This window comes from Emydura macquarii, unplaced genomic scaffold, assembly GCF_026122565.2.
Source record: "Emydura macquarii macquarii isolate MOO-44397 ecotype Brisbane River unplaced genomic scaffold, CSIRO-AGI_Emac_v2 contig_3647, whole genome shotgun sequence".
NCBI classification, from domain to species: domain Eukaryota; kingdom Metazoa; phylum Chordata; order Testudines; family Chelidae; genus Emydura; species Emydura macquarii.
This window is the reverse complement of record NW_027133784.1, coordinates 915,401-928,735: the sequence shown is the minus strand read 5'-3', so window position 1 is coordinate 928,735 and position 13,335 is coordinate 915,401. Positions and strand designations below refer to the sequence as shown.

Below are 13,335 nucleotides of genomic sequence, written 5' to 3'. Positions count from 1 at the left end.
CATCCAGCTGGGCTGCTCTGGGGTAACAAACAGGTCCTGGCTCTCAGGGAGAATGGATACCCTGCTTGCCTGCCCCCTGTTCTCCTCATCCTCGTCCACACAGTCTTCCCCATTCATCCTGGACTGGATTCTACAGAGGTATCAATGCTGCGTGGTGGCACAGTGGTGGGGTCAGCATGGAGAATTGCATGCAGCTCCTCATAAAAGTGGCACGTCTTTGGTGACGAGCCAGAATGACTGTTCGCCTCCCTAGTTTTCTGATATTCCTGCCTCAGCTCTTTGATTGTAACGTGGCACTGCTGCGCGTCCCTGGTGTGGCCCTTCTCCACCACACCATGCAGTATCTTCTTGTAGAGATCCAAATTTCTTTTGCTGGCTCGGAGCTGAGCCAGAACAGACTCTTTGCTCCTCAGGCTGATGAGATCCAAGACCTGAAGTCGACTCCATGCTGGAGTGCATTTGGGGCGTGCAGACGCCATGAGCAGTTCAGCTACAGAGCTCTCTCCACACTGACCAAACAGGAAATGGGAATTCAAAATTTCCCAGGGCTTCAGGGGAGGGGCTGTTTCCCATGCATGTGGCCACGGTGCAGCAGAGTGCGAATGTCCAGAGCGGTCACAACAGAGCATTATGGGATACCTCCTGGAGGCCAACGACGTCGATTTATGTTGCGCTCTGCCTATGCTGATGCTCATTCGACACATACAATTCGACTTCCGCTCTATGCCACTTGCGGGGATGGTTTTATTAAGAGGAATTGTACTGCGATTTAGGCCGGCGGGACTGACATGCCAGTGGAGACGCAGACGTTATGTGGTTGACAGAAGCCGCATTACGTCGACTACATTGTCAGTGTAGACCAGGCCTCAGGCAAGTACAGCTCAGCTGTAGCCACTGGTTGTCAATGAGGGCTCTGCTTTTACCCACGCTTTCAACTGTGGTGGCTAACACTCACGGCAACACACACTCGATGCCTGCCTTTTGCTGCAAACACAACTGTGTATCTGTACCATGTCAAGCATCAAACCCCTTCACTGGTCTAGTCTCTCAGCCAGTTCTGGAGCATGAGCTTGGTAGAGCAGCCTGCTTCATAGGCTCGCTCTTCCACTTCACAAGGAGCATGCCTTGTCTATGTCTAGAATATTAAAGACAACAGCAACGTAACCAAACTTGGTCAGTGCAGAGACGTGGACGCACAAAAGTGACTTCTGAAAGCGAGATGGGAACCTCCAGAATGAACCTGTCATAGGGGGTGGCCCTGGCCCTTTCTGAGGGAAGAGGCTAGTGCACTTGTGACCCATCAAGCTGACCCAACTCGGGTTAAAAGAGGGGGCCTGGGACTTAGAGCCAAGAGAGACCTGGTGAGAGGGTGGCCTTAGAGCAGAGATGGGGTCAGCTGGACAAGGGCTGGTCAGAGAATGGCAAGTGAGAGCTGCCAAGCCAGGAGACTGAGTGTAGGGAAAGGCTGAAGGCAGAGCAGCAAGTTTGCCAGCTGACCTTCCTAAGCCAGAGAACTGAAAGCAGAGGAGGGGTCTCCATGCTGGAGGGCAGCGCGCCCAGGGGAGTGAGGATTGCTCCCCTGGGGAGGATGAATGGCCAGTGGAGAGGCTGTGTGTGGGGGGTTCCTGTGGGGAAGAGTGGGGCTGCCCCAGCTGGAAGGTAGCTGTTCTGGTAAAAGGACAGGAGAGGACTGATGAAGAGCCCAGGTATGGTGGGTGGGTGGGAGTGTCATGTCATAGGATTTTTTTCTTTCCGAAGGTGGAGAAAGCTACCAGGGGAGCGGCTGTTCTAGATTTGATTTTGACAAACAGGGAGGAACTGGTTGAGACTTTGAAAGTGGAAGGCAGCTTGGACGAAAGCGATCACGAAATGATAAGAGTTCAAAATTCTAAGGAATGGAAGGAGGGAGAGCAGCAAAATAAAGACCATGGATTTCAAGAAGGCAGACGTTAGCAAACTCAGGGAGTTGGTCGGTAAGATCCCATGGGAAGCAAGTGTAAGAGGAAAAATAATTGAAGACATTTGGCAGTTTTTCAAGGAGACATTGTTAAGGGTACAAGAGAAAACTATTCAATTGAATAAGATAGATAGGAAGTACGGCAAGAGACCACCCTGGCTTAACCAGGAGATCTTAAGTGATCTACAAGTAAAAAAAGAGTCATACAAAAAGTGGAAAGTAGGTCAAATTACAAAGGATGAATATAAACGAATAACACACGTATGCAGGGACAATATTAGAAAGGCCAAGGCACAAAACGAGATTAAACTAGCTAGAGACACAAAGGGTAACAAGAAAATATCCTACAAATACATTAGAAGCAAGAGGAAGGCCAAGGACAGGGTGGCAGCCCATTACTCAATGAGGGGGGAACAATAACAGAAAATGAGGAAATGGCAGGGGCGCTAAATGACTGGGTTTCAGTTTTCACCAAGAAGGTTGGTGGCAACTGGACATCTAACATAGTGAATGCCAGAGAAAATGAGGCAGGATCAGAAGCTAAAATAGGGAAAGAACAAGTTAAAAATTACTTAGACAAGTTAAATGTCTTCAAGTCACCAGGGCCTGATGAAATGCATCCTAGAATACTCAAGGAGCTGACTGAGGAGATATCTGAGCCGTTAGCGATTACCTCTGAAAAGTCTTGGAAGACAAGAGAGATTACAGAAGCCTGGAAAAGGGCAAATATAGTGCTCATCTACGAAAAGGGAAATAAAGACAACCCAGGGAATTACAGACCAGTCAGGTTAACTTCTGTACCCGGAAAAATACTGGAGCAAATAATTAAACAATCAATTTGCAAACATCTAGAAGATAATAAGGTAATAAGTAACAGTCAGCATGGATTTGTCACGAACAAATCATGTCAAACCAAGCTGATAGCTTTCTTTGACAGCATAACAAGCCTTGTGGATGGGGGGAGGCAGTAGATGTGGTATATCTTGTCTTTAGTAAGGCTTTTGATATTGTCCTGCAAGACCTTCTCTTAAACAAACTAGGGACATACGACCTAGACGGATCTACTATAAGGTGGGTGCAAAACTGGCTGGAAAACCGTTCCCAGAGAGTAGTTATCAACGGTTCACAGTCATGCTGGAATGGCATAATGAGTGGGGTTCTGCAGGGATCAGTTCTAGGTCCGGTTCTGTTCAATATTTTCATCACTGATTTAGATAATGGCATAGAGAGTATACTTACTAAGTTTGTGGATGATACCAAGCTGGGAGGGGTTGTAAGTGCTTTGGAGGATAGGATTATCATTCAGAATGATCTGGACAAACTGAGAATTGGTCTGAGGTAAATAGGATGAAATTCAATAAGGACAAATGCAAAGTGCTCCACTGAGGAAGGAGCAATCAGTTGCAGACGTACACAATGGGCAATGACTGCCTAGGAAGGAGTGCTGCGGAAAGGGATCTGGGGGTCATAGTGGACCACACGCTCAATATGAGTCAACAGTGTCATGCTGTTACAAAAAAAGCTAACATGATTCTGGGATGTATTAGCAGGAGTGTTGTAAGCCAGACATGAGTAGTAATTCTTCCACTCTACTCCACGCTGATTAGGCCCCAGCTGGAGTATTATGTCCAGTTCTGGGCACCACATTTCAGGAAAAATATGGACAAAGTGGAGAAAGTTCAGAGAAGAGCAACAAAAATGATTGAAGGTCTAGAAAACCTGACCTGTGAGGCAAGACTGACAGACCTGGATTTGTTTAGCCTGGAGAAGTGAAGACTGAGAGGAGACATAACAGCTTTTTCAAGTACGTAAAAGGTTGTTACAGGGAGAAGGTAGAAAATTACTGTTCTTAACCCCTGAGGACAAGACAAGAAGCAATGGGCTTCAACTGCAGCCAGGGAGGTTTGGGTTGGACATTAGGAAAAACTTCCTAACTGTCAGGGTGGTTAATGACTGGAAATAATTGCCTACGGAGGTTGTGGAATCTCCGTCACTGGAGATTTTTAAGAGCAAGTTGGACAAACACCTGTCAGGGATGGTCTAGATATGACTTAGTCCTGCCCTGAGTGCAGGGGACTGGACTAGATGACCTCCCGAGGTCCCGCCCAGCCCCATGAGTCTATGATTTGAAGAACTATGGTGGTAAGCCCCCATGGTCTAGATCACAGGCCTGCAGGGCTATCATGCAGCTATCTCCAGGCTGTCATCTGGCAGCAGCTGTAACCAGCCCATGCTCCACTTCCCATGACTCATTGTGGACACCCACCAGGGGCTTGACAGACAGCAGCCTCATGGCTCCTGATTGGCTCCCTGCCCTATATAAACCCAAAGGGTGTTTCCAGAAGTATCCAGGCAACTGTGTGAATCTCCTGCAGTTGCCATGAGCATTCCTGCTCATTGCTCCTGAATCCCTGGCTTTGACCTCCGAGTGGTCTAGAGTTCGTCTCCTGACTCGGTCCCTGAAACCTGACTCGGACTCTGACTCTGGGTATCAACCCTGGCCTGAAACCCAACTATGAACTCCTCTGCTACTCCCAGCCTCAGGTTTGTCCCTGTTCTGATCCCTGGCCCAGACCGCCCTTGTTGGGATTCAGACATATGTGCACCAGGGTGTGAGAAATGGACAATGTTTGGGACTTGTGTTATGGTTAACTTGCACTATGTTTTTGTAATAAACCAGCCCTCAGGAGGCTATTACCAGACAAAAAAGCTTGCGAATAGTTACTGGGGCCTCCAAAGGAAGGGAAACTGAGGCAGACACCCTACTTCTACTGCTGCTAGGTGGAATAGGGGGAATCCAGGTGGAGCCGCCTTCTAACAGAAACATACTGAGAACCAACCAGCAGAAAACTGGGATGTTAGGAAAGGATGAGTCCATGGAAGGTGTGAGTGCTCTCTCAGGACCGAGCTACAGAATAAAAACCTTGGCGATTGACTAGAAAGAGGGAATCCAATGGTATTCTGTACTGCCAGGCTTTGCAGTCTGAAACTGAGCTCAAATGACTGCAGACTTATGTCTGGCTTGACTGTCACGGGAATAAAAAGCAGCTGCTGGTCAGTGACAATTGTATAGTGGCACAAAACTTCCTTAGCTCTGACAGCTCTCAGGCTGTGGTGAGGGTTGGCAGGCAAGATCCAACTCCCTCCTGTCCTCAGAGCAGAGCCCCCCACCCGTAGACCCAAACTCTTAAAGTAGAAATGAACTAACACTCCATGACTCCTGGCCAGACCCTTCTTCCTTCCTATATCATCCTCTGGGGTGATTACAGTTCTCAAGCACGGCTACACAGCTTGCCAGTTCCAGCATCAGCAAACACTTACAAGAAAGCCCTATCTCAGAAGCAGCCCGGGTTGCCCAGAGAAAAAGGAAACCTGCCTAAAGCATCCATCAGCTGCTCTCAACCTCTGCTCTACATCCCCGAAGGCCATTTACAGTGCATGGCTGACACCACTTTCTAATCTTCGCTAACATGCTACTTCTGTGTACAGTTAGTGACTCAACACCACAAGAAACTGTGTCAGGGTTAATCAGAACCATAACTGGCTGCTAAACACTGAGAGCAGCTGCACACAGTACATTAATCATTCAGAGGATATCTAAACGTGCGTGCGTATTTCACCTGCAGGGCAAGAATAACCTCACCACACTCAAGACTGTACAGGCAAAGAGAACACACTGATAAACTAATCTTCCAGCTTTTTCGGAAGGGTGGCGCTTCCAGTGCATTGATTACAAGAAACAAATATGGTATTTCTTCTCTTCTCTTGTGCCTAATCCAGCCAACAAAAGAAGTCAGGACAGGAACTGGGGTTAGGGAATTTTCAAGGAGCCAGTTTTAACCAGGAGCTATAGCTAGCTCCAGTGTGCAATCAATCCTCTCCAGACTGCCTTCATCTCCGATTTCTGCTGCACTGCAGAGGAGGCTCAGAGACAGAATTAACTGATTGTTCAGTCCACAGGGGTTTTCCTCCTCCATGCTTGTGTCTCCTACTGTGTACTCCTGTAAGAAGCTAAGCCTTCATGTCACTAAGACGTTCCTTCCAAAGGAACAATGCCACCTTATGCACATAACCCAGCAATACACAAGAAAGATCCTTCTATTGCTGTGAGAGACCTGGGTCAGAGGTGGAAATTATGCACATGCATCAGACTGGCTAGGGTACATGGCCTGGTTCCCTACCTGGCTCAACAGTACTGGATCTGTGTGTTTATGATTTGGAAGGATTAGATGCTGAAAGGTAAACGTCTAAAGTCTGATTCAAGTTTCTATTGCAGGTATGCCTGCGAAGAACATTGCGGCAATGACAACTCTGATCACACTTCAGCCTTGTCTACATTAGAAAGGTATAGGTAAACCGGCAGAGCTACACCAGCAAACCCTCCTAGTGGGGACACCGTTTATACTGGCAAAAGGGCTTTTGCTAGATGTGATGAAGTGGGAATTTTTTGTAATATTTTTCTGAATTCTGTGTGCCTCAGTTTCCCCCTGTACTTTACATTGCTAAAAAACGGGTTTAGTCTGCTCTTGAGGCAGCAGCGAAGGCATGAGGTGTGTGCCATCCCGCTGTCTGGGTGGAATGAACGGTCGTTAAAAGACCTGATTGAAGCTAACCCAAATCAACAGGGGACCTAGAGAGACAATGAGAACCACAATGACCGACCAATCAACACTCAACAGTGGGAAGCTCTCACAGGTGGTGTTTGTGAACTCAGCATAGCTCTGCCTGAAAACAAAGGACTGAGGGGTGACAGGCAGGGATAAAGAATTGGCTTTTGGTAGAGGCTGGACTGCTCTCACCTGACACAGACATGGGGTCAGAGAGAGCCAGAGCTTGGATGGTGGATGGCACTAGCTCGACCAGATAGACTATGTCTTCATCTTTATTTCTCTATGGTAACCTAAGGACTTCCAGTGTTGCATTCCGGCTGACTAGAAACCCTATTCTGTTGGGAAAAGGTTGCCTGGTGTGTCTGTAGGTATCTGCTGAGGGCATTAGTCCCTGCAGAGTATAAAAGTCTCTAGCCAGGGTCTGTCTTAGTTGGACTCGCTGGGCAGAGCTCACAGTATGAAGCAGGAGCGTTGAAGCCTAGAGGCTAAAATCTAGGAGGCGGTGAACCTGTGTGGCTGACCCAGAAGGAAGAGGGGGGCCCACTGGGGTGTGGCACACTGCAGGGGCTCTTCTGTTTAAAAGTTGGGGGTAGCCAGACCCTGTGGCTCTGTGACCCGGGGCACAGTTTGTACCAATTCCCCAGACAGAATAAGCCCTTCTAGGGCTTTTGCCAGCATGGCAATGTGAGGTAGGGGGTGAATTTTTCACTTTTAACGGACATAGCTATGCCAGCAACACTGCACTGCAGACCACACCTGAGAAATGATACTTGGCACCCAGTACAGCTCCTTCCCCTTGAGCATCTCAACACCTTACTCCCCTTTGCCACAGCACAACCCCCTGGTGAAGTAGGTAGTACTACCAAGAGAGACGCAGAGAGCTGGGCTGGACAAACCAGCAAGTTTTAACCACCACCATGCCCAGCTAATCTGGCGACTACAGATGATGCATGCATGTAACCTAGTGGTGCTAGCCCAGGGGTGTCAAACTCATTCTTTGGCAAGAGCTGAATCCCATTTTTAATTTGAGTCCATGGACCAAAGTTTCAATTATACAACACATGACTCTCGAGCCACAGAGGCACCCCCACAATATCACAGAGATCCAGGGAGAATCTGCTCGTTATGTAGTAACGAAACTGAGTTATGCCTTTACTTATTTTGTTTGGAACCCAATTGTCATATTCAGCAGCACTCGGTAGTCGATCGGGAAATCTGCTCCGCCCTGGGAGCACCCTTATTTCTTCACTTTGTTTCCCCCTTCCTTGTTTCCCTCTTGACCGTGTCTGTTTTTCTTTCTGTACGTCCTTCTCTGCAGCAACTCCCTGTGGCCATTTTCTTCCCCCTTCTATGCACTACAGTGATTATTAATTACATAGTTCATGGTAATATTCAAGTGTCTTTGCTGGGCTCTAGGGTTAACATGTTGATGCGATGAATAGGACTCGGGAGTTCCTACTTCTCCAGCCATTGAGTGAGAGCCATTGAGGGCCAGAAAATATTTTTTTTTATATATATAATGAAAGCTTATATTGTGCCTGTGTTGTGTGGGCCTCACATGTGACACTGTCCTAGTCTGACCTCCAAGACTAGGAGTCAGCTAGTGATAATAAACGACTATCAACCCCAACGGTTATGCTACCTGGCATCTCTCAAGCAACCATCCCATTCATCTATCATCTAGTAGTGGTTTTATTCCAATAGGGCCCCCAACACTAAGTGGGGAGTACTAAAATAACCTGCCCAAGTATGCCAACACAAGGTTTCTTAGTGGGTTGTATAAGATCTCATTAGATGGCCTCTCTTCCTGTCTGTCCCCTCTTACTGCAGGAACTTGATCTAAGGTAGGAAGCAAGGTTAGGAATCTCGGCACCATTTTCAGCAGCCATTTCAACAGAAAAGGATTCATGGGCAAATTATTAACCAGGCTTCACAGGCATAGTTTTCTTAGGAAGTGATTTTACTTTCCCTTTGATGACCTCCCAGCAGCAAAATATGCCCTGGGAGCCGTACAGCTCGATGACTTACTGCAATTCCTTCAGCAGAACTGCTCCACCCCTTTCAGCTGCTTCCCAGCGCAGCAGCACCATTCCCTGCTGGATTCAGGGACTAATCACAGAATGTCTTCCCTGTGCTCCTTACATGGGCTGTCAGAGAGGTGGCAGACTGATTACAAGTCAAGCAGCAGTTTTTTAAGGCCCTGGCTGTATTCAGAAGGCCTAGATGGTTTCCCTTTATCTGACTCAACATGGGGTCCTCTTCCCCACACCCTGGCCTGAGGAATGTCCTGCACCTGCTCCAGGATATGCACAGAGGATGACCTCTCTTTGGTTGATTAAGCTCCTTTTCCCCACCCACAGATCTGCTCCTTTTCTGACAGCCATTCAGGTGGGCTGCACCTATACGCTGGGACCAGGGCGAGTGGGAATCCACTGAGATAGGCTGCCTCTTGTTTGTTTTACCCTGGTTACCATCACAAGGAGAGTGAAGGCCGTCTGGGTCATCACGTCCATTAGACCACAGCGGAGTGGATCCTTGCACTTCAAGGTTGTTAAGCGACCCTCAGAAGAGTCAGGCTGAAAGACTTACAAGGTGGGATGGTACCAATCCGTCCGCAGCTCAAAGCACCCAGTCACTTCTCTCAGTCAGAGAGGCTCTTGGGCGACGTTTCAGGGTCAGAGGCCGAGGAGAGGTGAAGGAGGGACTTTGGGGGAGTTTTTTAATTGCATGCTGCTTCATTCAGAAGTATCAAATGTTGGACCTCACCATGCAATAGCACATCCTCCAGCTCTTCCCATAACAAGCCCCCCTCTGTCCTGTACACCATGAAGGTGTGCTGGGAAATGCTGTGCTGTCTCTGCAGGAGACATTTACCCAAGCTGCTTCATCCTCTCTATACATACGGCAAAGAAGAACTTTCCTAACTGCTTCGTTCAGAGCAGACTGCTTGCCACTTGGAATATGCTCCTACAGTACCTTTCACATAAAGGCCACACGGTACTTAACATACATATTGTATTTATACATGATTTTAATTACGCACACCATTTCCCATCCCGGACATGGAGCCACCTTTAAAAAGCACACAGCAACACTATATGAGAGTTGGGAACAGCGTGAAGACCTGAACTCACAGGGGAATATTTGAGGTCGGTAATACATAATAGGATTAGTCAGGATCCCACAGCTTTTCTCCAGAAATAGCAAGTAACACTACCAACCAGCTCTGTATTCGTTCAGTGTCCATAAAGCATGTCTGTACAGCTTTCTGCCACGCCACCCTGCAATTCTTCAGAAGCAGCTAGACATTCATCTGCTTTATGCTACGAATGACAGGTGTCCTCCTTTGAGGAGAGCTCAGGTATTTGTCCCATGTGGTGGGACAGCTTATGCTTTCATGGTCCGAGAACCAAGCAGCTCAGGAGAGTTTCTGGTGAGTCTGTCAGAGTCTCAGTTCTAAATGTGCACCATGAACCAAGACACACCTAGACCAGGCCTAAACTACAAAGTTATGTCGACCTAAAGTCTTTATCTACATGTGTCTCCCACTGATGTAGCCTCCCTGTTGTATTGCCAGTGACACTACCTCTGCCGCACGACATAAGGCCAAAGTCAAACTCCTTCTGCCATCCGTGCTAGTGTTGACACTGAACTACCTATGTCAACTCCAACAGTCCCCCAGCAGCTGTCCCACAATGCCACGGTCCCTGTGACAGCGGCCACTCCGGTCACAATTTTGGAATCCACTGGCAGGGGTCACAGAGATCAGAAACCTGCCCTTCCCTTTAAAATCCCCAGCACATTTTGGGAATGCCTTTCCCTGGTGGCCCAGTTTGGTGAGCACAGTTACTCACCTGCCTTTGCAAGAATCTGCCAGAGACCTGTGCTCTGCTAACAGCTGCATGCCCTGACTAGCACTGAGGTCATTGACCCTGCTTCCTGTCCTACTTCCCTTCAGTCTGACAGAGGAGTCTTGTAACATGCCTGTGTTAACAATGAATTGTTTATCCACTCAGCTGAAGGAAAGGTGCATTTACCATTGCAAATTCTAACAGGGCCAGGAACCCAACTTTGTGGACTGTCTAGATTAGCATTTACAATTGTGTTAGTTACAGTAACGCAAGTTAATTGGCAATCAATCACTTCCCTGAATTACAACATGACCAAAACTCGTCTAGACACAGCCAAAGAGATGTTAGCTCCAGGAGGCTGCAATCCCAACAGAACATCCATATGGATCCAGACTGCTGAGGGGGAGGCATAAAGCCTGGATTTCACAACCATTGGCTGCCTGGTCTCCTGCCTCTCTATTCTGACTTTCTTGGGAACATGCAGTATTTGAAGGTGAGAGAACTCACTAAATCCCCAGCACGTGCTCAGCAGGACAATATAATCAAAGGCTACATTGGTAAATAAACAAGCACACATCTTACAGCCGATGTATGCCAGCAGTTCACAGCCAGGAGCATGGGTGGAACACCAAGGACTCAGACATATCACAAAACAAATGTTAGTTACACCATAGGGCGAAGATGCTGTCCAGTGTGGCTGACCTGGGAAGGTGGGCTGCCTCATCTGCACAGGGGAGCATACAGGGCCTACACCTCCATGTGCATTAGTCACGAGTGGGTAGCGGAAATCACGAGCTGCTAGTTGTTTCATCCGACCAAAAATTTGCTTCCCACTTCCAGACAACTGCACAACCCCGCTTCCAACCATGGTGCTGGGAACAGCTCCCAGGCAGAGCCTGAAGCCATGTACAATGTTTGCTTCTCGGTTTGTCATAAAGCAGATCTTTCCCAGCAAGGCCCGTTCCTGGACCCGCCAGGCAAAGATGCAAGGACAGGTGTGCTTCCCTGGCTTAAGTGTCTGGGAATTCATTCCCTGCTTGTTCACTTCCCTTTGCAGTCCTGATGTTTCGATCTCCGACTTCAGTCCAGCGAAGCAGCTTTGTTATACACGGGCACAGTACTGATGGCCGCCAGAGAAAGCGTCACACCCCACGCCACAGAGGACACAAAGGTAGACCCAGCTGTCATGAACTTCGCAAGAACTGGGTACCTTGCCACCTTTTGGATTACAATGGCCTCAGACGCTCTCAGAAACTGCCCAGAGAGACTCCCATGGATTGGCCAAAGGACAGCAGGGTGCTGAGGGGAACAAAGCCCTCCATAACATCACAAGAGGGCTTTCAGTACAAATCAAAACAAGAATAAGAGTGGAGAGGTGCAGCTGACACCGAAACAGGAGATTGCTTCGTTCCTTACCCAGCTGCCGGTGTGATTCTGCAGCTAGAGATGGAGGAAGAGAAGCTAACACTTCACTGTCAGTAGGTAATCCAGAGACCGGGGTGTTTACATCTGCTGGCAATGCAAAGAACAGGCCGGAGACGAGGAGACAACAGACGGCAGAAGTTTCCTACCTAGGCCAGTCTAATCACAGTTCTCCTCAGAGGTGTCTGTCTTCCTTCCGTCCCCACCCTGAACAGAGACATGATAGAGAAGCACCCCCACGCCATAGCACCACAAGACCATTGAGTTCATAGTGAGTTCAAACATGCAGCATTTTCTAGGGGCAGGGGCGGCCTCCAGCCATGATTCTAGAGTTTCATGCATGTATGTGAGGGTGGCCCTTTGTTTTGACTTCACTCCTGCCACCTTCATGCCTGGAGGCCATTTTATTCCACATGACCAGCAACTTTGGAGATTTCCTCACATTGTCCCTTGAATAGACTTGATTAACATCTGTCCCTGCAGCATTATAAGCATCACAGGGCAGGACTCAGAGCTACTGGCATTCACTGGAGAGGCAGAGGAAACCCAGGAGCAGACAGATAACCCCCCAAAATGCATGAAAGTGCCAAAAACTAGACACTGCTGGGAAGGGAGCCGCAGCAGAGGGCAAACCCTTAGAATGTGACATTTTCACCAGCCCTAAAACAAACAGCCTCTGTTTTACTCACTTTCATGGCTTAAGAAGCTGTTCTGCGGGAAGTATTGCCACTCACAGTTCCTCAAGCTAAGATAAGTGGGATGTCCTGAGCAGGATAACCTTACCACTGCCTGGGGTTAGGAAGAAACATCTCCCGCAGAAAGATTACTGCAAAACATCAGGGGGATTTTACTCTTCATTCTGCCACGTGTGGTCCTGGTCACCGTCATAGGCAGGATACTGGACTAGACAAACCTTTCACCTGATTCACTTCAGCAAGTCTACACACAGGTCATAAGGAGGCCCTGCTAGGATTGCTGATAGCAAGGACGCAAGCAGCAGACGACTGATTATTGCTCTCAGCTCGCTGCCCTCTTGCCACAGCTCCCAAGAGGCTGTTTAGGGTGTGCAGAAAGAGTGCTCTCTGTTCTTGCATTATACTAAAGCCCCGGGGAAGTGAAGCACCTACATACCATAGCAGTATTCTTCTGCAGAGTGCAGGTCACACACACTAACACTCAGGGAGCCCGAGAGGCAGGAAATATCCCTATTTTGAGATGAGGAAACAGACACAAAGATGAAGGTCACAGAATGAGAGGATAGCGGGGATTAGAACATAGCGGGGATTAGAACTCAGCGGTTCCTGACTCCCGAGCCTGTGCTCAGACCTCGGCCCATCTCTCTCACCCAGGCAGTGATCACTGTGCTATACTCTTGGTAGCTGCCTTGGCTCAGACACTCCTAGGAACTGAAAGGAGCAAAGGGTTCTGCATGGCGCACAATGTGCATGTTTAACCAGCAAATCCTTGGAACAATACTCGACACCAAATCCAAGTG

At 48.3% G+C, this 13,335-nt stretch overlaps 1 protein-coding gene across 1 annotated transcript in view; it reads right to left on the bottom strand.

Moving 5' to 3' along the window:
- Positions 1-13,335, bottom strand: part of TANGO6 (transport and golgi organization 6 homolog) — an 86,634-nt gene that overhangs the window by 39,640 nt on the left and 33,659 nt on the right. The gene's annotated exons all lie outside the window — the stretch shown is intronic.